Source organism: Heloderma suspectum, chromosome 5 (genome assembly GCF_057233095.1).
Source record: "Heloderma suspectum isolate Gila_16-S chromosome 5, 16-S_ref, whole genome shotgun sequence".
NCBI lineage: Eukaryota > Metazoa > Chordata > Lepidosauria > Squamata > Helodermatidae > Heloderma > Heloderma suspectum.
This window is the reverse complement of record NC_139462.1, coordinates 74,620,606-74,646,370: the sequence shown is the minus strand read 5'-3', so window position 1 is coordinate 74,646,370 and position 25,765 is coordinate 74,620,606.

The following is a 25,765-nucleotide window of genomic DNA, read 5'->3' as shown; positions in this document are numbered from 1 at the left end:
TACAAATCTCGCTTTTGCCATTCACTCGCTAGGTGGCCTTAGGCAACCCACTCTCTCTCACCCTCAGTACCCCCATCTGAAATATGGGAGACGATAATACTGACTTATCGTTACAGCATTAACATAAAGATTACAACTAGTTAATGCATGTAAAGCACTCTGAATGCTTGAAAGGATTATATAAATGTTAGGTGTTATTATTTTGAGAAAGAGACTAATTGGCATCTGCCTTAAGCAGCAGATATATCTGATCCACCACCATACCCATTTCTGTATGTGCAACACCTTTTGCATGTGCAGTACTGCATCTGCAGATCCAAAGAAACCACTTGCAAATTTGGCAAAGCTTCACCCCTTTGCCTTGCACAAACCACCAAACAACCTCAGGCTCTTTCCAACCAGTACAATCCTCCTAACCAGCGATGTTCAACTATTCCCAGAAAAACAATCCAGACTAATTGGTGCAGTGGGAGAGTGTAGAACAGGCTGTGCTTGCTATTCGTATACTGATTCCCTTATTGATTGTTCGTCCTGGCCCTTGCAATACCTCTGGTTACCCCTTCCAAAAGAAGTAATAATGTAATGATGTATAAGAAATGAGAGCGTAATTGAGGGGTTCATATAGTTAAAAACACACACACACACACACAAGTCCATAAATGCATTAACAGTGCAGTCCTATACATGTCTACTCAGAAGTAAGTCCCACTGAGTTCTGTGGGTCTTCCTCCTAGATAAATGTGTATAGGATTGTAGCCTAACAGTGCAGTCTATACATGTTTACTCAAAAGTACCTTTCCCTGAGTTCAGTTGGGCTTACTCCCTAGGAAATAGGTATAGGATTGCAGCGTAAGTGTAGCTTATACATTTTTTCACTGATTTCTTCCCCGATAATTTTTTTATGCTTGCAGGGGGTACTCATGCCTTGCTGTGCAGCAAAAGGGGATCCAGAACTGAGAATGGAGGGATATGTTTCCACTTGCCTGCTTCATCTCACAAAGTGATGGCACTACTAGCAGATAAAGAATTGTTTCCTTTTCAGATATGAGACTTCTTTTTTTTTCTTTTCAAAAAAGCTCTTATATTTTTCTGCTTCATGGATGAGCCATGAAGTTCTGCCACAAAAGCAAAGTTCCCTTCATTACTCAGACAGCCATTGTTTGGGTTACTTTTTCCTTGTTTGGTTGAGCTTTCCATTTTGTGCATGCTTCCCTTGTATTGTGAAGCAATTACATAATGGGGAAGTTTTTTCCCAGATGTACCATCTAACACAACAGACAGAATAAAGCAGATCAGATTTGGATTAGGCAATTTTTTTATTATTATTTGGGAAACCCGAGGACTGAAGAAATAGGGAGAAGAAAAAGAATCCTTGTCATAGCAACAAAAGGAAGAGGAGTGAAAAAGCCATTCCTTGGTGAAAAGACATTTCCCTCAGTGTACAGTGTGCCATTTTCCAGGCTGTGGCTATGCATAGGGATGTGTGTACAAGCAAAACTCAAGATCACTGATGTTCTCCACATTCCACTTGGAAGCTTATTCTGTCTGTGCCTGTATCAGATTATGATCTTTTTTTTTTTGTATGAAAATTGACACATATTTGCATGCATATTTTTCCAAATGTATGCATCAGTTGTGCACTTCTTTGAAATGTATGCATTCTTCTTCCATTGATTAAAGCATGTGTGTACACATTTTTCAAAAGTACACATTTTTTCATGCACATCTTTCAAACATACAAATGCTGTTGAATGACTCTTTTTGTTCTGCTGAACACACTGCAAGCTCAGAAATGTTCAGACTTCAACCACAGATGGCATTCAAGTCCATGTTCAGTTCAGAAGGAGAAACTAATTTCTCTTGTTTGTTTGTTTGTTTGTTTATTTTTAACATTTATAGACCACCTTAGCTACTAAAAATTCATCAAGGTGGTATACAATAATTTAAAACAATAAAACCCTGCAACAATAAAAACAAGAACATTAAAAAGAGGGAGAGAGCAATCCTATGGGGATCGACAGTCACCTACAATGTGGGGGCAACCGCCTATCCACTGCAGGGTGGGAGGAGTGGTGAGGAGTACATCTCCTCTGTGCTCCCACCACCCCCCTTTCGCAGCTAGAGAGCCGATTTCGACTGTCTAGCCGCGGGTCCTCAGAATGTGGGATGGGGAGGCTGGACGACACATAGAAGTGTCATACCATCACTTCCGACTTCCCTGCCCTGGCCCAGCCCCAGGAATGCCCCGTTTCCCTCACTCTGCAGTGTTCTTCCAAGTGCAGAGCACAGCGCCAATCTGTGCTACTTACGAGGTGGCGTGGGAGGGGGTGCAGGTCAGTTCTCCATGAACCAAACTCAGAGTGTGGGCTCCGAGGTTGGTTCCTGGGAACCGACCAGTCCTATGGCCATCTAGCTGCTGACTAGAGGCCATAGGACTGTACCCTAAGAGCAGCAAAACATTAAAAACTATACCTTTTAAAGGGATAAACTGAAAAGATGCTCCTTTCTAAATTCCTGGTTGTGTGGTCTCCTGCCATTGCAGGAACACTTGTATGCATGGTGGCAGGGCTCCACATGGTCAAGAGGTTTGTTAGTATACATAGGTGCACATTGCAGACATGCGTTTGGGTGACAATATGGTGTGGAAGGACTGTAACTAGTGATGTTCCAATAATGTGTATTATTGGTGGGGGTATTCCTGGTCTCTTGTGGCTTGTATGGAGCACTATAGGGGAACACACTCCTTATTAACACTTACTGGTCTGAATATCCTATGGTAGATGAGATCATAAAGGACACATCCAAACTCCCAATTCCACATGAGATATTTCTGCTATGCAAGGACAACCCCACCCCAACCCCACCCTGTCCCTTCTGCAAAAAGAAAAAGAAAAAAGGAAAGGGGGGGAGAAGTCATATCCTATTTATGGCAAGAAGCAGAGCATTTGAAAAGACTTTTGTGTAAAGTAACAGATAATATAGCTAGAAAGGTTGGTATCATAATTTAAGCTTTCCACATGCACCCATGCCTTTTTCAAAGCACTGGGGGGGGGGGCAGCCTTGATCTTGCATATCTGAGATAAACAAGCCAGGGTAGATGGAAAACAAAAGAGGTGTAATGTTATAGAAAGAAGTTGGTTGAATGGTCAGTAAAAATGGTATGGTATTAAAGATGACATTAAGAAGGACAAAAGGGATTTTCTTAAAGGACTAAAGAAGAGGAATACTTTGCTTAGGAAAAAGCAAGAAAGATTAGTGAAGCATGGAGAAAATGTAAAACAAATGCAGTCCCAAATTAATACTTGTTAGGAACATGTTATTACAGACCTGGGCCACAATCCAGCACAAAGTTATGCTTACACAACAGTACAATTCTATATACATGTCTACTCAGGTCAGAGGTAAGTCCTATTGAGTTCAATGGACTTACTCCCAGATAAGAAGGTATAGGACTGACGCCTAAATCCTCTTAATTTCAGTGGGGCTTAAGTGTGCATAACTGGATTGTGGCCCTGAGAGCTTTTCTACACAAAGCATTTATTGTGTGCTTGTCATTCTTCAGGGAACTTCTGTGAGGGGGTTTAGAGTGGGGAAACTGCAGTCTTATTTATGAAAGCGAAACAAAATGTATTTCCCCACTTGTTTAAGTGTATTATTCCACTATACCACAGTGCCACCTAGAGGTTATGTAGCAGAAAAGCAGGAAAGAAAAAGCTCTTTGTGTAGAGCTCAGATCTCATTTCTGTGAGGAAATCAAAAGTAGATACAGTGAATTAATAGCCTCATGTAGAAAAGCTCACATTCTATGAAAAACTCTAAGCCAAAATGAAATCTATAACCATATGCTGTTAATGATCCATCTCTCTGAGTGTGATTAATATTTATTTCAAAACACAGTTTTAATTTCTGCATTTCCCTAATGAACACAGTATGCCGCAAAAGGAACTAAAAAATACTCCACTCTAAAGCTTGAGCGGTTTGCATTGTGTCTGCTTGTACAAAAAGAAAATGAACTGAATATAATCCACAGACAGATGCACATCTGAAGCTAATGTACTTGAAAGAGATGAGCAGGATGGAAAACAGAACTCTGTCACTTGCTGGGACATCAAAAGTAACCTAACCCTCTAAATAAATGGTTTCAAATGCATTTCAGACCAACAAAGGGAAAACTAAAGTTCAGAGTGTTAATTGCTAAATGCCTGAAAACAGCTAACCAGCCAAAGTTCATTTTTGTATATAAATGACAAAGCCTACAATTTCTCTTTAACGATCCACGGGTGGTATGTGTGGGGGGTGGGGGTGGGGTTACATCTGCTTTTTTTCTGGGAATAGGAAACTCATCCAGTGAATTAAGATGAGATTTCATGTTTGATGGATCCACAGTTATTTTCTCTGACAGTTCACTTTTCAAATGGGAAGCTTTAATTAGATGCTTTCCATTTTTGTTTACTCATTCTATGTAACCAATGGAAGTACATTTTAATTTGCATCAGTGGAAATATTAAAAAGCAAATACTAACAAAACCGTGTGGTTTTCTCTGTGATACACAAAACTGTGGCAGATCAGCTCTTCCAAGTAAATGCTTCTCAGATGCCCTGGAGCTTGGCTGAATTGCAGCCATGCAGGTCAGGCACTGCCAATGATTGACCTCTGGATCATGTCAGCTTCCCTTACTGGTGGTTCCATGCTCAGCTATCTATTGGCTGTATCCCCCACAAAAAATCTAGCCTGCCTTTCCTGAAAATGGAGCTCATGGCCAGAAAAATGAGGAACTGAACAAAACCAAACTGGACAGATTTGCCCATTTCTAGCAAACCAAACCAAAACAAGGGTAATGTTCCTGACGAAAGCTTCAGTCTAGAGCCAGGAGTAAAGTTGACATGGTTAGCTATGTTCTTATTTCTGTAACCAAGTGGCTGTTGAACTGAATATAATTTCATGTCTCTGAGAAGCTCCTTCACAAGATGCATTGTTTGAAGGGGAGTCATGAATAGAATGGGGCTGTGAGGTTATGCCTTTGAACTCACTTCTGAGGTCACACGTCACCACTGCCCCTACATCCACACATTAAGCATGGATGACTGCAAGGAAAAGCTTACATGCATAGACCTCTACATATTTTGCCCATGCAAGGTTCTGGAATGCAAGGAAAGCCTACGCATATAGATGTCTATGCACCTAGGCCAGGGGTGTTGCACTTCAGGCCCACAGGCCAGACCTAGCCCACCTGGAGTTCCAGTCTGGCCCGCTGGGCTTCCCCACATGTCTCTGCCCCCATCCCCTGGCTGCTGATCATTTGGTGGTTTCCTGGCTTTTGCCACTCCTAAGGCTCAGTTTCTGGCACTAAAAGCTTTAAGTTAAAATACACTGGCATTTTTGGTATTTTGGCTTTGCTCCTTCTTCCTTTGGCCCTGTTCCTTTTTGCCTTCAGCCCCACCCACCACTTGCATGCGGTCACAGAAAGTTTATCTGGGACTAAATTTGGCCCTTGGGCTGAAAGAGTTCCAACACCCCTGATGTAGACTTTCCCTTGAAGATATGCACACATGAAGGGGTCTTCAATCTCTCCCCTGGTAAAGTGAAGATATTAGAATGGTCTTTCATGCTTACAAAGTTAAAGATCGGTAGGGTTAGACTGAAGGCCTCACAGTAATGGAAAAAAAATATTTTCTTTTCTATCTCATGGCATGTTATTGGACTCCTTCATTCCATATTATTTCATGCTTCCAGCAGCTTAAAATGTTCTGTATCTCCTTGTGTTTAGTTTACTACTGAATTGGGCATTATACATTTTGTGATTTTATACCCCATAGTGAGTGATATTAGAACTTAGCAGTTGCTGAAGCTTAGCTGAGATACTAAAGATGCAATTTTACACAAAGTTATGAGGGGACTTAGGGACTGTTCACACATATATTTTTATCAGCTGACCGCACTTTAAGAATCAGTGCTTTACAGTCTGATTGTAAATTCTACTGTAGTGTATCCCGGTGTATAGGCGTGTGGCCTAGGCACCCACTCTTAAAGGCTACAACTTGACGGGGGTTATGCTAATATAATATTTATCACTGAAAATGTAGCTTAGATTTTATAGATATTGGAAAGGGGGGTGGTAAAAAGAGCAGGTGGGTTTCATTGTCATGATGGAACAGTACAGAGATCTTCTCTAATAAATAATTTCTCATAAAGACATGTCAACTTTCGTTTGTTAACAAAAGCACTGGGAACCCCACTGAGCACAGCTTTTCAAGATGACAGAGTAACGATGACATCTGCTTTCACGTTATTGGAAGCGCAAGCAACACAGAACAGATTTACATTCTTCTACTGCCTGAGCAATAACTGTACAAAAAAGAAAAAGTCCTGTGCTCACTGAGCTGAAAATTAATGTGAATTACCATGCAGATTAGTGGGGGGAATGCAAATGAGTTCAAAACAGTGAGGGACTGCTAGGCTCATCTCTGCAATTAATGTGGCTAGGCCGCAACCCTAAAATGATGCCTTTATTAACGGGTGCAGGATCATAGACTGGCTGGCACCCAGGATGCTGTCCAGCTATAATTCCTGTGTTCTGAATATTCTTCCTCGGAACTCATTATATATATAATTTAAAGAGTATCTATACTAGTGCTGTGCTGAAAATTTCTCCCACATTGTTTTCGAGCATTCTCATTCAATCTGATAGAAAAGAAATTGCTTTCAAAAGGAATTCAGTGGTGAAATTTAGGAGAAATTCTCATGGGTTGGGTTTGGGGTTCTTGGGCTTACCTTACTTAGGAGGTGGCTGCGGAGTGTGTGCGAGTGTCTTGTCTGTCATTGTACAATCATCTCTCCATCAGCCTGTAGCCTCCTCAGATCCCTGCACTTAAATTAAAGCTCAGGGGAAAACATGATGAGGTAATTCCTCCCATAGCATTTTTTCAGATCAGGAAGCGCAGGCAGCCTAGGAAACTACAGAGCAATGAAGAGATGTGTAATAGAAAGAAAACACACACATAGCACCCTCGGCCACCTCACAGTGATTAGGTAAGCTCAAAAACACCACTAAAAACATTCAAAAGAAATTATAAAATGCCCTGAGAAGGAGGCAGAAAAATGGAAGCCTCTTTCGTGAGGGAAAAACATTCAGGGAGGACAGATTTTGGCACAGCACTCGCTTCCCTGGATCCAGACACAGCACCCTCTCCTCCCCCGCCCCATACACACACTTGCATTGGGAGGGATGCAAAATGGGGGGCAGCCTGCCAACACAGCTGATGCTATTGCCACTTGCACTAGCAGCACAAAACCCCCAGAAACCCTTACAAAAAAAGAAAGAAACTGTGCTACACCCCTGCCAGTGCTGAGCCCTACCTGTGAGAAACTGTTGAAAATTTCTCCTTCCCCTGGAGAAATTTGGTGAAATTGTACCTCCAATTTCTCTGCCCAAAAATAGGGCAGAGCATTTTGAGAGGCCTTCTGTGAACAGCTCTAATCTATTGTGCCATGGGGATTTTGCAATTCTATAAACAACCTGAAACTAGTAGAGGCAGGTCAGCAGAGATTGTATAAGGGAGCTCACTGACCTATCCTGATCTGGAAACTAGCATTTCTGGGGTTACTTTTAGAATTGCAAAATCCCTGTTGTGCAAGCAGTCGTGGCCACTAGCACAAAAGAAATCCATAATGCTGCTGTGCTCCCAAACTAACGGAAGCATGGCAGCATTATAGGATATTTCCCAAGATAAAAATCCACGATAAAACACAAAATCTAACACACTTGGGCATTAAAATCAGCAAATGCTTTTTAAACAAATTCATCTTCACCAGGTGCCAAAACAGGGTTACTGCCTGTCATACTGCAGGGGGAGAGAATTCCAAAGGTGGAGTGCCACAACCAAAAAGGCCCTCCCCGTCGTTGCCATCAGATGTACATGTGCAGGTGATGAAACAACCAGGAGGCCCTGATCTATAGATCTCAATGAATGGGCAGGTTGATATGGAAGAAGGTGCTCTTCAGGTAACATAGTCCCAAGTTGTTTAAGGCCTTATAAGTCAATAATATCACCTTGAACCTGCCTAATATCATATCGACAGAGCCAGCACAGTTCTTTCAGCAAAGGAATAATATGCTCGTGGTAGGCTGCCCCACTCAGCAACCTACCTGCCAGTTCTGCACTAGCTGCAGTTTGTGGACCAATGTCAAGGGAAGCCCCACACAGAGCACGTTGCAGTCACCAATCTTGAAGTAACCAATGCATGGATCCAATGTGGCCAGACTATCCCTAATGGCCATAATTGACATACCAACTGAAGCTAATAAAAGGCACCTCTGGTCACCAAGTCCATTTGAGCCTTAAGTGTCAGAGATGGTTCAAGGAGTACCCCTAAGTTACAAACCTGCTCTTTCCAGGGGAGTGCAACCTGGTCCTCAACAGGTAACCTGCCTAAGTATTTGTCAGATATGTTTGTTCTTAATATTGTAAGTTATCATTACAGCTTCACACAATGAGCTTTAAATTTGTGAGGTGCTATCTCAGTTTTGGAGCGTTCTAATGGTCAGGGCCAGGTTAGCAATAATGAGATGTTCAAAATTGTGCTGTACTCAGAAAGATGGGGGGGGGGACTTCATGTGAAGCTCTCATTTATCTGCAATTTCAGGTTCTGCATCTTATCATTGGTGTCACATTGTTGAGCAGCACATGATCATTATGATGATGCAGCTAGAACATAGTGTCATTCTGTTAAAGCATATATTGCAGCCAACGCACTAAAGCTGAGAGCCTGGAATCTGTTTTCAATACTAGGGTTAAGCCTTGGAATATGTGAAGTAATCATAAAGAAAATTGCATTTGAACATGGGCAGGATGCTGTTGCTGCTAAGAGTTGTCAATTTACCACTCCTCCAATTTCCCTTCCAGCCTCTCCATCTAGAAATATTACTGAGCTTTAAGATTTCAGCTGAACAGCATCCATGTATGGAGTGGTCTGACAAAAATGTCCCCTCTTGGCCTGAATCTTAAGATTTTGCTATCTTAACATTACTTATTTTTCATTTTTAAGAGAACACCTCCCCCCCTGTCTATGATGATTGCCAACGCTTACAAAATGGTCAGCCTGTGTAGGATGAGTTGTCTGTCATCAGACAGCAGAAGCCTTTTTTTTCTCCCCACCTCCCACCCCATCCCTTCATCACGCCCAGGTGTCGTTGTTCAACAGGTTAAGGCTGCACTCTTATATGTACTTCCCTTGGACTAAGTTCAACTGAACTCAGTGGGATTTACCTCCAAGTAGGCATGCATAGGACAGGCAACTGGTTGGCCACTGAACGAACAGAATGCTGAATGAAATGGACCTTTGGTCTGATCTAGCATGGCTTTTGTTATGTTCTTAGAGCTGCCCATGTCCTGTGTAAATGTTAGGGATGGACAGACACACCCCTGTCCAGTTTCGGCGGGTGCCTGCTGAAGCGCTGCCCCCACCCGAGCCCCTCTCCCAGACCCATTTATGCCTCTAATACTGCAGAGATCAGCCTTTCCCAGCGAAATTTGAGCATATTTGAATATGTGCAATTCCTTTTCTGTTAAAAAAAAAAAAAAGCTCTGGAAAATGGCAGGCACTCACAGATGGGTCGAGGTGAGTGCAGGGAACCTCCAGGAGGGTGTGAGGGGGGGGGAGCAAGGCCAGAGACTCGATGGGTGCAGTCTGGGAACATGGGCAGGGGGAGCCTGACAGACTCCTGGACCCAGTCAGGTGCCTGAACCATCCCTAGTAAATGCTCTAGATGAAATTCCCATTAGACTGTAGGATGTCTAATGTATTGCTTAGCACTTGAGAGAGCTTAGTTCAAATTATTAGTCATTTGCATGAATGGCAGAGATCTCAAAGTAATGTCAGGTTCTCTGAGTGGCTCCTCAACGCTGGGCGCTGCTTTCTATTCCAAAAGAAGTTTGACCAACCGTCCTCCCACTTTATTCATACCACTTCTCCCTGTTAAAGGGTGGGACCCAGGAAATTCAGGAGAGATTTTTGTCATTGACTTTCCGGGCCATGGAGCAAGCTTCTTGCTTGCTTGCTTCTTTTAACATGGTACCCTGAAAAAATATGGAGGTCATTCTCTGCCTTCAAGCCTGTACTTGGCCTTGTAAAATGGACTTTGAATCCTGGAGCTCTGCAACTATGTGATGTTAATAATCCCCATCATGGATCTCATGTCGTCTCATCTAGTTTATCCTTAGTGGAAACCCACTGAAAGTGCAAGGTGAAGAAGAAGGTGCCCACAACCTGGCTTCTTCTCATATTGCCCCGTTCCCAAAGGCATTTTCAGCATCTCATTCATATTAGTAAAGGGTGTGACTAAGTAGCCTTCTGCTTTAGCCTCCTCTTCTTTCTGTATCCAAAGTTATTAACTCCTTGCTACCAACTCAAGATAGATTTTAAAATATCAACATTTTTTTTAAAAGTGAAGAACAATTTCAATCTGCCAAAACCAAAATTGATCCTTTTCCTGGATGCTCACGTGTTATTGACTTGATATAAAGTCCTAAAAAAATGTAACATTATCTGCATGAAATTTCTAATAGAGCCACTAATTTCTATCCTTATTTTATGTAGGCATTTGGGACTGCCATTAAGGCCACAATCTTATAAACCAGAGATGCAGAACTTCTGAATTCATTTTGTGGAAGCTCTTGGGGGCCACATTCCAGTGGTGGGTGGAGCTGAAAACAAAAGGGAGAGGAGCCAAATACCAAGAGTATTACTGCCAGTAATTAAGCCTTAGGAGAGGCATCTCATCCTTTTAGAATGGGGAGGGGACTGCACAAAAACCAGGAAACCACCATTGGTGTTTGGGGAAAAGGGGAACCTTAGAGGGCTGGATTGGGACCCTCAGAGGGTTGAATTTGGCCCCTAGAACTGAAGTCCTGCACCCCTACTATACACACTGACCAGAGAAAAAGTCTCATTCAACTTAGTGGGACTTACTTCTGAGTAGACATGCACAGGTTTGCCCTATAAACCTGGTCTAGCCAATTTGCTTCATATTTTGTGTGCTCAGAGATCTGTCATAAAATAAAATGCAAGTCAGCCACTTCAGCTGAATATCCCAGGAATCTTGAATAAATGGTACTAATGTAAAAGCACTCAAGTTTCAGCAACAGCAGCAATTCTGTTTTTGTTTGTTTTTAAGGAGGTGACATAAATTCATAGTGTATAGGTCTATCAACAGCTATTTCCCATGATAGCAGCATCAAACCTCCAGGTGCAGAGGCCATGTGCCAAAATATGAGTCCCTAGGGGCAATAATGGGCAAAGTTCCTCCATGCCCTGCTTTGGGGCTTCCTTTAAGCCTCTTTTTGGCCATTCTTAGAAAGAGGATTTTGGACTAGATAGGCTGCTGTTCTGATCTAGCAAGCTTCCTTTTATGTGTTGATGATTAAAAAACATTTTCCCAAATATATAACTTCATAGAGAAATATAATTGAAAAGCATCTCAAAGCTTCACAGGATAAATCCTGTCCTCCACTAATACAAGAGTGGTATCACAAGTTGTCTAGGCCAGCCTTCCCCAACCTGGTGCCCTCCAGATAGGACTACAAAGCTCATCATCTACAGTCAACAGGGCCATTGCCCATGCTGGCTGGGGATTCAGAAGGTCCCAGGTTCGATCCCTATCACCAGGTAGGGCTGGAAAAAGCCCTGCCTGAAACTCTGGAGAGCTTCTGCCAGTCACTGTTGACAGTATTGGGCTAGATGGTCTGATTCAGTATCAGGCAGCTTCCTATGTTCCTATATTCCTATCTGGAGGGTACTAGGCTGGGTGAGGCTAGTCTAGGCACATGCTGAAGATCATGATGTCTGGAGGCAATCAGAAACTTCAGGTCTTTCCACTTGGTTGTACATATTTAATTTTTCAACAGAGAGCACAGAAAGAGCCATATATTGTGAGCTTTAACCTACATAAGCCACTTACAAAGAAAAACATAATCCAGTTTTATTTTTATTTATGATTCAAGCTAAAAGCTATGGAGAAGATCTTGAATGTCTGTTCACACGATGCACATATTTGAAAATAATAGAAATACACAGCTAACCATACAAAGAACCTCTGCGTTTCTTTCCTGACATGACACAAACCACAGGTTGGTGTTCAGTGTGGGATTGCTATGGACTGGTCCTTCTATTGCTTTTTCCAAAACAGGGACAATGGTAAAGTATTAACACTCGAATCAGAAAAAAGCATATGGTATATAAAGTACAAGTGGCCTTGCGGGTGTCACTTTCACTTCCAGTATATGCATTACACCCTATAAGCCCTTTCAATTTCCACACTGTTAGAAAGCACACAGAATGAATGTGTGTGGGAGGCAATGGGATCGTGCCAACTGTCCGCCGCCCCCATGACCTCCACACATTCATCTGCACTGTGAGCACACTCTGTGCATCTACAAGTTGTACATGCAACCTGGGATCCTACAAAACGTGAAAGAGCCTCTCATGCAAAGAGACTTTGCATGTGGAACTTGTATTTGTGCAGGCTCTATACACAGAGCCAATGAAGACATGGGAAATCAGAGGGAAAAGACAGTGGGTGCAATCCCATTACCTCCTTGGACATGCGATTTGACTGTGTGGAAAGTGTTACATTGAATACTGCCTGAGTGAAGAGTGAACCATTTTCAGATAGCATTTCAAATCTTTTTTCTAATATAAGAATTTATCTCCATCACGTAGGGAAAGGTTTTACAATATCCCTAAAAAGTATTGTAGTTTTAGAAAGTAAGCAGCATTTCATCATATATCAAATGTCCACATAGCAAGAGACAGTACACTCCAATATTAAGTGGAAATTGTTTTTCAGTAAGAACCAGTGTAGGGGCTTGAACCTTCAAAAGGCAGCCATGCAGTGTACTCTGAAAGCCCGGATCCTTAATCCATATGGTTGCAGTTAGTCAGGATTAAATCGTGGACATTATCAGAACAGTGAAACAAGGACAGACCTTTCTAGTGGTATTGTAAAAAGAATTTCTATAGCCTATTCTAAGCAATTCACATGGAATTTCTTGAACTGTCTGCTTTTCATCAACCTCTGTATGAAATTGATTCCAAAGTTCTATTTTACATTTTGTCTTTTTTTTTTTTTTTCCTTTCTCAGCTCTGTTTAAAACTTTTCTGTGGGCTCCTGGGATTTGACAGATGTGATCAAACTGCATTGTGATGAAGAGTGTCTAGAAACCTACAGACTCCATCCAAATCATAGAATAGTAGGGTTGGAAGGGGCCTATAAGACCATCGAGTCCAACCCCCTGCTCAATGCAGGAATCCAAATGCTCTTTGAGCACAGATAATACATGCATAAGGGTTTCATCACAGACCACAATATGCTCTACATGCACCATATCATTGCTGCCCCCAGTATTTTAGCTCATGAAGAAGCCCAAATGAGCTGGAAATTCCAAATGTGCAAGCAGAGTTCCTACAGAGCTTTTTGCATATACATTTTAGCATTGCAAATCTCAATGAATTCAGCAAGCGAACTGACTATCTTCTAGATAGTTCAGCTGTAAGGACCCTGGGATCTGTTCTTTCTTATTCTATTTCTGCTATAATTACATGATTCAGTAGTTTTTATAGTTTGTCTATTTTACAGTAAAGTGCAATCAATGGCCTGGCACAAACACTGAAATAAAGGGTCACCATTTATTTTCCATATTAGGAACTTCATTTTCCTTGTTCCAGTAAGTAACTATACAAGTGTCAGAATTCAATAGCTTCATGATACTGTAGGCAGAATAATGATGAGCCCTTCAAGAAGTGATTGTGTGATATTTGCTTGTCTATTCACTTGAACCGTTGGATGATGAAGGGAAATATTCTCAGAGAAGTCATGTATAATGAGGGAGTGGGTGGAAAAACGGATGTTCATGGAAAAATTTACAGTTTGTTGGTTAATTTCTCTGTATTATAGTAAAGCTGGGTTCTGATATGCATTCCTGTCAAGTACAGTGGGTAATGTCTTGGGCTGACAATTTATGCCATACATTAGCTCAACCCTACCATGACTAATCATGATTAATTTGTCTTTAAGTCAGCAAAATTATCATGGACTATCAATCATGTTCTTATTGTCTGGCAGATTTGTTCATAATTATCCCACAGACATGATAATCTTCATGGATGATTCACTGGTGATCTGTGTAAGTTATGTGCCTACTGGAGTATCCTACTTCCCGAGGGGCATGGGGGGGGGGAGAGAGAGAGAGAGAGAGAATCACATGTCTTGCTTCTGAGAGCCTCTATACACCAGCCTAAAATCCCACATTTAAAATAGGACTTTCTGCTTCCTTTTTAAATGCAGGATCACAACCGACTCCCTTTACTTGTGCTTCCTTTCCCCCCTACCCTTTCTCCCTCCTTCTCCTCTTTATCTGAGTCTTCCATATGTTTCACTGGTCCAGCTCCCCTTCTTGTGGCTTTTCCTTTTTCACAGAGGGAACTCAAGTGGAACACAAGCAAGGTAATTTGATACCTCATTATCTCTAATCTGATTAAAAATGGAATAAAGGTCATTTAGTGCAGGAGATGCCCTGGAGGTTCACGATGTTGTCTAAAGGGCCTGCAAATTAGGGATGTACGAAAGTTCCACCACAGATCTCGGGGAGGCCGAATGCTAGCGCATTCGGCCCCCCGAAATCGGTGGCGGAATGGCCCCCTGCCCCCCTGCCCCCCCGGGACAGGACTTACCTTAGGCGGATCTTCCTGGCGGTGGCAGCTCCGGCGGCAGTTTGGCGGCGGCGGCGGCCAGTCTTCCGACCGGCTGCCACTGCCGCCATTTCCAGGTAAAAAAACACAAAAAACAAAAAAACGTGATAGGCTACATAAAGATTTACTTAGCCAATCACGGCTAGATTTAAAAAAAACACTGTGATAGGCTACGTAAATCTTTACGTAGCCTATCACAGCTGATTAAACAAAAAACAAAAAACATGCGTACGCAAATGGTGGCGCCCATGGGCGCCGCCATTTGTGCTCCTTATTTTGGCACGTCTTAGTCTATGTAAACATTTACGTAGACTAAGACGGCGAAAATAAGGGGAACACAAATAGCGTAGTGTCTACGTTATTTGCGTTCCCCTTATTTTTGCCATCTTAGTCTACGTAAATATTTATGTAGACTAAGACATGCCAAAATAAGGAACGCAAATGGCGGCGCCCATGGGCGCTGCAATTTGCGTACGCGCGTTGTTGTTTTTTTAATCAGCCGTGATAGGCTATGTAAACATTTATGTAGCCTATCATGGCTGACTGCAGGGACGCAAACGGCGGTGGCCACGGCCGCCGCCATTTGCGTCCCTGCTAGCCAGCGGCCGGATGTCTGGCTGCTGGCGGAGCCGGCCAGCGGCTCCGCAGAATCCCTGCAGAGCGGAGCTGGCCGGCCAGGATTCGGGGGGGAGGAATGGAACGCCTCCCCCCCAGCATCAGCATAATCTGCGGAAAGGTAAGTACCTTTCGTACATCCCTACTGCAAATGTCTGTGAATGAGCAATCTCAATAACAGGATAAAAGCTCCATGTGAAGAGCAGGATAAAATCTTCCTGAGACTGCCAAGTGCCTAAAGAGTAGGATTCTTATGGAAGTAACATGACTGATTTTTTTTTCTGAAAGACTATATATGTAAACCACATAGTAGATAGCTGAGAATGGGTGTAGCAGATATCTGTCTAAAATAGATATATAGCAGAGAGCCAGTGTATGGTCAGAATGCTGGATTCTACTAGAAGGATAGGCTCTACACCAGCCTTCTCCAACCTGGTGCCCTCCAGATGTTTTGGACTACAACTCTCACAACTCCCAGCATTCCTGACTATTGGCCTTGCTAGCCAAGGCTGATGGTATTTGCAGCCCCAAACATCCTGAGGGCACCAGGTTGGGGAAAGCTACTCTCTACCATTTTTTAATGTACACTGGACATCCCTTTTGAAAACTCTTCTATGTAATGACCATCCTTGTCAACAGAAAAGTATGACCACAGAGAAAGATTCTCATTCTCAGTTCCCCATCTACAGCCAGAGAGATAGAAAACACCCATGGTCCAAATCTATTCCAGTTTTATTCAGGTACACCTGCATTTGCAAAGGGAGTGCATCCTCCACAGTCTTATACTTGTCTGACAAGGTAAGAGTAAGTGGGTATCAGAAAGTGGTTGGCTTGCTGTTCAAGAATGATAATATCAAAATGAGAAGCCAATACGTTTTAATTGATGAGAAACTCTTGGTAAGGGAGCAAACGGTTTCTCAGTTCACAGAGTCCTCCTTCAGTCATAAGTGTCAGAAACTTGGCAGACTGCTTTTACAGCCTGTAAAACACTTTAAGGGGAAAAGATTATTCAGTCCAATCCACAAAGTACTGTCTCAAGCACAGGGCCCATTTGAATGAATAAGGCTTGCTTTACTGGAGTAATTTAAGGACCTTGGCCATACTAACATTATGACACTTAAGGTTCTGGCATGCGACTCATGTAGTATTTCAATCAAGTACTGACACAGAAATGACCTGTCAGTTTTAATGATGTAAAGCTGGCATATTACGTCCAGAACTATTATGGTAATGATTTCTCACTGAAATGATATTCAGATTCATTCAGTTCTTTGCTCTGGCTGTAGATCATTTTAGAAATAATCCGGGACTATAACTATTGTTCACCCATGCTGGCCAACAATGATGTAACTTTTGGCTGAATATGTTTAGTACAGAAAGAGTGAAGTTAGGATCCATGAAATCTTGATATTTTCAGTTCTCTCAAGATTATTTCCATGCAGTCATTGGCAAGTTAAATTTTCAAAGTACTGCATGATTTTTTTTCCTTGCAGTGTTTTTGCATAAAAAGTCCCGATATAGCAAAACTCTAGGGCCGGGGTGTTGAACCTCTGGCCCACAGGCCAAACCTTGCCTGCCGAGGGTTCCAATTTGGCCCTCTCAGTTTTCCCATTTGGCCATGCCCACTTTCCCTGGCCCCACCCCTTTTCCTGGCATTTATGTAGGCTTTTTTCCTCATTCCAAAAAGTTGAGGTGCCTCTCCTAAGTCTCAGTTACTGGCAGTAAGAGCTTCAAGCTAAATTATGCTGGGCCTTTCATTCCTCCCCTTTTGCCTTTGGCCCCACCTAGGGATGTACAAAAGTCACTTACCTTTTAATGAAATTGATTCGCGGTGGGGGGGAGGCAGTCCGTCCCTCCCCCCCGAAATTCTGGCCGGGGGGGGAGGTGCTCCATCCCTCCCCCCCAAAATTCTGGCTGGGGGGGAGGCGTTCCGTCCCCCCCCCCGAATCCTGGCCGGCTGGGTCCACAAATGGCGGCGGCTGTAGCCGCCGCCGTTTGTGTCCCTGCAGTCAGCCGTGATAGGCTACGTAAATGTTTACATAGCCTATCACGGCTGATTTAAAAGGGAAAAAAACGCGCATACGCAAATGGCGGCGCCCATGGGCGCCGCCATTTGCATTCCTTATTTTGACACATCTTAGTCTACTTAAACATTTACGTAGACTAAGATGGCGAAAATAAGGGGAACGCAAATAGCGTAGATGCTACGCTATTTGCGTTCCCCTTATTTTCACCGTATTAGTCTACGTAAATGTTTACGTAGACTAAGACGTGTCAACGCTATTTGCGTTCCCCTTATTTTCGCCGTCTTAGTCTATGTAAATGTTTACATAGACTAAGACGTGTCAAAATAAGGAACGCAAATGGTGGCGCCCATGGGCGCCGCCATTTACGTACGCGCATTTTTTTTTTCTTTTAAATCAGCTGTGATAGGCTACGTAAACATTTACGTAGCCTATCACGGTATTTTAAAAAAATCTAGCCGTGATAGGCTACGTAAATCTTTACATAGCCTGCCTATCACGTTTTTTTGTTTTTTGTTTTTTTTTACTGGAAATGGCGGAGGCGGCAGCCGGTCGGAAGACCAGCCACTGCTGCCGCCGCTGCCGCACCACCGCCGAACTGCCGCCGCAGCCTGCCTATCACTTTTTTTGCTTTTTGGGTTTTTTTACTGGAAATGGCGGTGGCGGTGGCGGCATCTCACATTCCCCTTCATGGATCACTGCCTTGTTGTGGCGAAGGGGCTTGCGTAACTCAGTGAAGCCATAAGCTATGCCGTGCAGGGCCACCCAAAACGGACAGGTCATGGTGGAGAGTTCTGACAAAATGTGGTCCACTGGAGAAGGAAATGGCAACCCACTCCAGTATTCTTGCCAAGAAAACCCCATGGAATGTATCACTAGGGATGTACGAAAGTCACTTACCTTTCGCGGATTATGTTGATGGGGGGGAGGCATTCTGTCACTCCCCCCGGGAATCCTCGCCGTGGGGAGGCGATCCGTTCCTCCCCCCCCGGAATCCTCCATGGCCGGCTGTGCTCCGCGGCAGCTCCGTGGAGCAGCCAGCCAGGCCCAGCCAGGCCAGAGCCATCTGCAGCTGGATTTCCGGCCACGGAGGGCTCGGGGGGGGGGGAACTGCGTACACAAATGGTGGCGGCTATGGCCGCCGCCATTTGCATTCCTTAGTTTGGGCCGTCTTAGTCTACATAAATATTTACGTAGACTAAGATGGCGAAAATAAGGGGAACACAAATAGCATATAGAACGGGAAGAAATGGAAGCAGTGACAGATTTTACTTTTTGGGCTCCAAGATCACTGCAGACGGTGACTGTAGCCATGAAATTAAAAGATGCTTGCTCCTTGGGAGGAAAGCTATGGCACACCTAGACAGCAGAGTAAGAAGCAGAGACATCACCTTGCTGACAAAGGTCCGTCTAATCAAAGCTATGGTTTTCCCAGTAGTAATGTATGGCTGTGAGAGCTGGACTATAAGGAAGGCTGAGCGCCGAAGAATTGATGCTTTCGAACTGTGGTGCTGGAGAAGACTCTTACGAGTCCCCTGGACTGCAAAGAGGTCAAATCAGTCCATCCTAAAGGAAATCAACCCTGAGTGCTCATTGGAAGGACAGATACTGAAGCTGAAGCTCAAATATTTTGGCCACCTAATGCGAAGAGAAAACGCTCTGGAAAAGACCCTGATGCTGGGAAAGATTGAAGGCAAAAGGAGAAGGGGACGGCAGAGGATGAGATGGCTAGATAGCATCACCGATGCAATGAATATGAACTTGAGCACACTCCGGGAGAGAGCGGAGGACAGGAAGGCCTGGCGTGCTATGGTCCATAGGGTCACGAAGAGTCCGACACGGCTTAACGACTGAACAACAGCATCTCACCTTAATTTGGAAGACTGTGACCAGGTGAGCTGTGTGCCTTGCTCAGTCTGCTGTCCAGGTGCTGCTGATGAGCAACTTCAAGGCCCAGCTCCTCCTCCTGATGGTTCTTTATCTTTAAATTGGACTTGGACTGGACAGCCCTGAAAATGAAGGATGCCTTCAAAATAGATGGCAGTCCTCTGGCAGCCCATCAAATAAAGGACTTGTCCTCTGTAAAAGAGGATACCTGGCCATCCTACCTCTCCTCCTGACTGAGACTCGTACCGCCAGGATGCTCTGTGGGAGAGCAAAGTGAGACAAGGTAGGAATGTACCCTGGAATGGCCTGTATGATTGAAGGGTGGCATAAAATACATTTCACAAATAAATGATGCCCAAAATGTCCATCTCAAAAATAAACAAACTAACCATGCACTTCCAATCCAGTGCTGAAGACTTGCACTGCACTTGGCTTCCCATGAGTGAAAACTGTGTCCTAATCATGATTTGGATCCAGAGGCACCTGGTGCAACCAGAAGGAAGTTTTGCTCATGCCAGGTGCCCCCCCCCAGCCTGCATTTCATTCATACTGTGTCCCCTCCACACCACACCGCATGCCATTCCAGAGAGTCTCCTAAGCCCCAAGTGTGGCTTCGGGGGCAGCATATGGGGCTGTAGTCTGGAGGAGGAAAGGGAAAGCCCCACAGTGTGAGCAGAGTTCCCACTCCTTTGGATCCAAGCCTTGTTAACAAAGCGGCTGTCAAATTTGTCTCATAAAACTGAATCTTTGATGGAGCTAGGAGAAAAAATCCAAACAATGGATATTTCTTTAAATAAGAAACATGCATAGAACAGTTGGCGAACAGAAGTAATTAAAGACAGTTGTGACAAACTGAACTTTTTTTGGGGGGTGCTCTTTGCTCCATGTTTTTATATTTATCTGTATATGTAAAAATGTCAGGCTGGAATATGTTTAGGAATGGTTTGATCCCATAACCTTTCAAATGAAGGGAGTGTAGAAACAAGTTTCAGCATGTGCTTCATTTATTTGTTCTTTGCACTCACTTATGTATGCCCAGGCATATATTATTTCAGCAGACAAGCCACTGTGAAAGTGCACTCACCACTTTTTCTACAGATGTGCACAGACATTTCTCTGCAGGGTCGAACTCGGGGAAAACGAATCCTGAGTATTTGTGGCAGAGGCTGACTGGCTGCTGTCACTAGTCCAATTCTGTCCTCCTGCTGGGACACTTTTTCCTTCCATGTTTTAAAAACTGACTATTATTTTTTTAAAGAAGAAAAATATACATGTAATTGTATAAATATACATGCAGTGATTTAACATTTAAAAGGTCAGAGAGTCTACCTGAAGCCCTGGTGGGTGGAGCAAAAGGGACTACTTTATTTTATGGGGCAATACATCTGCAAACTGCATTGCAAAGGAGGGGAGCTAAGTGCTCCCCACCAGGGAAAAAGCTGCAGTAAGTTGATATGTGTGTTTGGACATACTTTTATGCCACAAAAATCCTACACCTGCCAGAGAATGCATCCTGACCTCTACTACAAATTTTAATCATGCCAAAACTCACAAAAATATGGAATGCTTTCATAAATGTCGGTTGGCCATGTAATTGTTTTTTTTTTTTTTTAATCAGAAATAGGCATACATTAAGCTCACCGATTTTGTCCTCTAAATATTTTTTAAAATATTATTCAAATGGCTTTAGAAAAGTGCTTACGGTTCCTCATCATAATTCTGAAGGACAAAACATTATTTTCCTTATGTCAACATACAATTTGTCAAATTAATTATATGCGTCTACAGATTTTACAGTGTACACACACATAATCCTCTGAAGCAACATAAGTCCTGGGGACCGTATCAGCTCCATTAGGGGTCACCAATACAGATCATGAGATCCTGCCACAATTTACTAAGCCAGTTTCTTAGAGCAAAGGATCTGACTTTCTAATGGCTGCTTGCACACTCCCCTAGGATAAGGATCTCCCAGCTTCTCTTTCTCTATGAATGAGTAGTGCAAGGTTACAACTCAGCTGTAAACAAAAATGTTTGTGTTTGTATTTCATCGCAGTGGTTTGCATAGCACGCTGCCTATTATTGAGTCAGTTCTCTGCATCATACAATGTGAACATAAATAATCACCATTCTCCAGACGTTTTTCATACTTTTTGATTCACAAGTACTTTTGCAATAGGAGTGCATACAATGTGATTTCTTAACTGGTGTTATGAAGTAGCTCCCTTTTTGAGTGAACAGTACTGACTCCAGTTTGAGACAGCCAAAAAGCCAGGCATCTTCATCCCCAGCCTCAGCAAAGGTGGGAGAAAGGCACAGAAGTGGGGTTGAGAGCATCATGCAAGACTAGGGTTTCTTCAATGACTGAGATTGCTCCTTCATGGAAGTTTGCTTCTTACATGATGCTGTGAACCTCCAAGTCGTCTCCTGCACTAAATGCCCTTTGTTCCATTTTTAAATAGATCTCAGATAATGAGCTATCAAATTACTCCATTGTGTTCCACTTGAGTTCCCTCCATGAAAACAGGAAAAGCAGCAAGAAGAAGAGGAGCAAGATCAATGAAAGATAATGGAAAACTCAGATATGGGGAGGAGGAGGAAAGGGGAGGGGGAAAGGAAGCAGGTGAAAAAGGGAGTTGTTGTGATCCTGCATTTAAAACGGAAGCAGAAAGCCCCCTTTTAAATGCAGGATTTTAGGCTGGTGTAGAGATGCCCTAGATCAAGCAATTAAGTTTCTAATGGACTTCCTAAAATGCATTCCCCAAAGGCAAAGGTGGAGGTCAAAAGTCAGCAAAACATGAATGTGCTGGATAGCAAGAGTGATATCCCGTAGGTTACAAATATGCTCCCATTGTTGAACTCCAGCCTTGACACCTGTCTTTAAGACAGTCATTAAGATGCAAGGTCATCTTTTGTTAAGTGAATAAGAGATAGTAAGTAGGACTTTTGTTTTTGGCAAGTACAGCCATCATCCCCAAGCACCCTCTTTTGTTATACGGAATGGGAGGCCAACTCAGTCTTTCCCCATAGCAAGTAGCACCAGCTGTTTTCCTGCTCTTAAAGAAGGCGGCTTTCATTGGAGGAGCAGAAACTCTTCCTCTTTCTGCTGATTCCCCACCCAACGTCCCTCTCTTCCTCTATCCCTGTGTGTGTGTAGGGATGGCGCGAGCATCCTGTTGGGGCTCGAAGCCCAGCAAAAAGTTGCCACTCCGCTCCCCCCAGATACCAGTTCCCTCAGCAAGAAGAGGGGAAGAAGGCAGCGCCTCTCATCCTCCCCCCATCATTGCTACAGCAGCAGAGGCATAGGAGAGGCAGATCATTTTCCATAAGTTCTTCTGGTCTTAGGGAAAATGACCAGATTGTCCCTTACCACTGCTTCCACCACTATAGCAGGTAGGGGTGGAGGGAAGAAGGAGGGACCTATCCTCCCCCCCACACACACACACAAACCTGCTGGAGGCCAAGGCAAGGGGTGTCTCCTGATACTCTTTTTCCTGCAGCAGCAGCCCTTGACAGCCCGCGTGAGGAAGAGGGGCAGCAGCGGCAGCACCCAGGGCTCGGGTTTGGAGGGGGCTGCTAGCATCTTCAAAGCTTCGAAAACTGCCCTATTTTTGTCCGCCGCTCATGAGATGATATTAAAATTGTCCACAGACATTTTAATTGATGTTAGTCCGTGAATAGTGATGACTGTCTGCCTGGAGATGTGTGTGTGTTTCTTTCCGTGCTGTGAGTATAGAGGGGACTGTGAAAAAAATTATGCTTGCCTGGGCAGGTGTGCAGAGAAATCGGACTGGAGAAGCTACAACTCTTCGAAGATTTGAAGATAATGCCTTAATTTTTAATTATTATTTTTAAGCCAAACAGGGGATAGAAGGAGGTAAAACTTAGTGTCATTTGAAGGGATAGAGCAACCCCCTGCTCAATGCAGGAAGCCTGATTCCCAGGCGGTCTCCCATCCAAGTACTGACCAGGGCTGACCGTGCTGAGCTTCCGAGATCAAACAAGCACATGTACATCCAGCCCTTTGCTTGTTGGTGGTGAAACTTTGAGTGCTGAGGAAGCTATGCAATCAGTAGCCAGAAGACCGCATGGGGGTATTGAGAGCTGCGATTGGACAGGAGGGAAATACAAACACTGCCGTATATGGGCAGGAGTGGGAGGGGACTACAACCTTATATGGTGATGAACACAGAAGAGCAGAGCACATGAATGGGAAATTGGCTATGAATGGGAATGGGAATATCAGGGTATTGAAAGTGGTAGCAGGGAAGTGCGGAATTGGGGTTCCAATACAAACCGGGGATGGCGTAATGTGAAAGATAGGGGACAAAACCTCATTGGAAGCGTAAAAAAAGTAAGTGTAGATCGGCCCCAGGAGTTTCAATGTGCACTAGTTCCTGTCTGCAGGAAAGAGCTTTCGCCCAAGGAAAGGAATATTGCTCTTGGACGTTCTTGGAATACCAATTGTAGCCTCCACCCCTGCTTTCCCTTCTGTGTGTTTGTGTGTGTGTGTGTGTGTGTGTGTGTGTGTGTGTGTGTGTAAGCTTCAGGCCTCAGGAATACTCCTTCTCTCAGTCTTGAAAGCTACTTTTAGGCCTGGAGCTCAACTTCACCAAGAATGCAGCTAATTTCCCCACCAAAGCATAACTTGGTGAAGGCTGGAGCATCCCCAGTTGGTCTTAAGTGTTCAATCCATTTGCTCAGCTAATTCCCCTAAGACCAGCTTGTGTATTTGAATCTTTGTAAACCTCAATAAATGTGCCATTGTGGTGTTATTCTCTCCAGCAGTGTCTGAGTGTGAACCTCTGTGGGTGAGAATCGCCTTCTTAGCCATAGACCTTCTACTGCCAATGACTAAAGATTCTTTATAAGCAGGTGCGTGAGTCTCATTAGAACATGTGTAAGTTTGTACATGGGTCTAACTAGGGCACATCACATAACAGTGGCTAGGACATCCATTGGACAAATGGGATATTTGTCTCAAGTAATTGTCAGAGATAGTTGATTCCAGTTAGCCCGATGGTGTATGCTCCAATCCTGTGCTCAGGAAGTACCCTAGAGGTGGCAACATAAGCAGAAGAGGGAGATGCCAAGTGGTGAACTAGAGGATATATTCACTAATCAGTGTCAGCTCACCTCTGCTTGTGTGGGCTTCTTCCAGTTGCCTGGTAGTAGGAACAATGGGCATCATCAAGCCTTGACCAAGGCACACAAAGAACAACTCGCAGACTGTACATGCAGTATGACCTCAGATGCTGGTCCATAGTACCAATGTCACCCAAATGCAGCCTTCAGGACCTGTATTTACAGGGAGCCCATGCTGCACCAAGCCTGTATTCACAGAGCTGATTTTGGGGCAGTCATGGAAGGCCCTTCAGTTCAGACCTCCCAGTAAGGCATTTGGTGGGCCATGATGTGCTGGCCTCAACATGCCCCCAACACTTCTACTAAAGAGCCAAGGGTGCAATCCTATGTATGTTTAGACAGAAAAAAAAAGTCCTGTTGAGGAAGGGTCCTTACTTCAAGGGCTATTGCAGAGGACATTTCATGATGAAGGACATTTGGAACCCTTAGTGGGAATAGTTTGATTTGGGATATATCTGGGCAATGTCCTGGAGTCCTTGAGTTTGCTGAGATGGGACTGGGTAGATAGGCTGTACAAAGATCTCCTTGGTCATACAGGCAAGGCCCCTCCAGGCCACTGAACCTGACCAATGTTTCACCATGCTTAAGGGCTGGTTCATGCATGTACTTCGCCCATCTCAAATCACCAAACCACACACCTCAATTTAGGGTGGCCAGGTGTTCTACTTTACAGAGGACAGACCTCTCTGTGAAGGTGTCCTCTTTTTAAAGGGCTGTCCAGTTCAAGTCAGGTTTAAAGGTAAAGAACCCTAAGAAGGGACAGCAGCAGGTGCCTTGAAGTTGCTCATCAACACTTAGCACCTGGTCAGCAGATGGAGCAGGCAGGCACCTAGGCCTCCTGGTCACAGTCTTCCCCACTCTCATTCTGTCTTGTATTCCTATTTAAATTGTAGCAAGCAATTTTTCTGCAGCCCTTTGTCCTCTTTTGTCCTCTTTTCCACAATGCGTAATTGGCCACCCTAAACCCCATCATTGTGTATTTTAGCAGCTTCATACTCTTTGCCTCTTTTGCTCTTGTCTCTGATGCATTAAAATGCATTAAAATCACAATCATATATATATATATATATATATATATATATACACACACACACACACAGTATATCCACTCAGAAGTTAGTTCCATTGAGTTCAGTGGTGCTACTCCTAGGTAAGTGGAAGGTTACAGCCTAAGGGTGCAATCCTATGCATATTTAGACAGAAAAATGTCCAATTGCCAGCATGCACCAGCCAGCAATGCTGGCTAAAGGGATGCTGGGGGTTGCAGGACTTTTTTCTGTCTAAACATGCATGGGTTGAATATATAGTCCTGGTACCTTGATTAATCTCTGGACTGAAGCCTAGGAAA